Source organism: Octopus bimaculoides, chromosome 29, assembly GCF_046866305.1.
Source record: "Octopus bimaculoides isolate indiv1 chromosome 29, ASM4686630v1, whole genome shotgun sequence".
Taxonomy (NCBI): Eukaryota; Metazoa; Mollusca; class Cephalopoda; order Octopoda; family Octopodidae; genus Octopus; species Octopus bimaculoides.
The window spans coordinates 16,726,638-16,728,016 of NC_142956.1; the positions used below are offsets into that span (position 1 = coordinate 16,726,638).

The 1,379-nt window shown below is 35.3% G+C and overlaps 1 protein-coding gene across 1 annotated transcript in view; it reads right to left on the reverse strand.

The window, feature by feature from the left end:
• Nucleotides 1-1,106, reverse strand: part of LOC149130380 (uncharacterized) — a 16,484-nt gene extending 15,378 nt beyond the window's left edge. The window contains exon 1 of the mRNA XM_089344894.1: nt 736-1,106. The gene's annotated coding sequence lies outside the window, so the exon portion shown is untranslated. The remainder of the gene's footprint in view (nt 1-735) is intronic.
• Between the last annotated feature and the right edge of the window lie 273 nt (nt 1,107-1,379).

The window sequence follows — 1,379 nt, forward strand, 5'->3', positions numbered from 1 at the left end:
TGTGTGTGTGTGTGTGTGTGTGTGTGTTGAATTCCTTCAAGAATCAATGAATAATTTTATAGTTTTCAGTCTCTAAAATGTGTGAAAATACGGTAAAATAAAGTAAACGGGCATATACAGCGATTTAAACTTTAGAAATATCAAGAATGTTCAAAATATTTATTTAAAAATATTTATAAACATGCATAATTTCCAAGTTGTATAAAAATATGACAATTTAAGTTAAAAACATTACGGTATATAAACATACAGTATGATTTAACTGGGTATCCCTGAAACAGGAATACCGAAGCGCACGGGACAAAACAGCAACAGAACATCCAAAGTGTGGCAAAGTAAAATCCAAGTTTCACCATTCCGCAGGTAACATCAGTAAAGTCAAACCATAAACATCATTTACAGTGAATTACGAGTATAGGTGGAGCACCAACACAGAACGTCTATGGCCATCTCAGGGGTATATCACCGTATTTAATGCACAATAGAGCACGACTAAATCTCTCATATATGAGGCAGGCAGTTACTGCATCCCTAAATAATAATACAACTGATAAGAAGACCTATATTGGATTATGTGAAGTCAGATTTAAAAATCACTATGTCGATCCAATCACATAACCTCCTTCTGACATAGGGGCAAAAGTAAAGCTACTAATTTCGCTAGCCACGTATGGACTTTGAAGGATAACGAAACGCCGCATGAGATTAACTGGAAAGTATTGGAGAAATTCTTACCTTATGTGAATGGATCGAATGAATGTAGACTTTGTTTGGCTGAAAGAGCCAAAATCTAAACTCCTCTTTGGATTCTAGGAGTGAAATTTTCAATAGTTTCATGCATATGTATAAATATATTGTGAAGAGTTGGAAAATTCCGCCTATTGCTGGCTGCCTTGTTATGTTGCACGATAAAACGCTTATTCTATCATTACCTATAGACTCGTAATAGCAGTAATACAACTAATGACGGACTACAAAGGAACATATCATTATAGACGGCTCTTGGAACGGAGCTACTGAACAGCGCATATGCTAACTGCACAAAATCCTTACTATATTAATATTGCTCCAGGTCGTGTTGCTTCACTGTTTTGTATTATCAAATTACCCTATTTGACCAGACACACCCCTATAGAATAGCCATGTCGGATATTCTATTTCCTATGTGTTTTTTTATTGTTTATTGCTTTTCAGTGTCTACCACAAACAACGTCCACTTTCTCTCTTAACTGCTTTATGATTTCACTTAAACACTTGTGTGTCCATAGCTTGCACTCAGTACACTGTATGAAATATCTACCTACATTTTCCTACATATACAACAGAAGTTTCGTCTTTGTTATTTAGGGCCTTTTCATTCCAAGTTTTACTTCCATGCT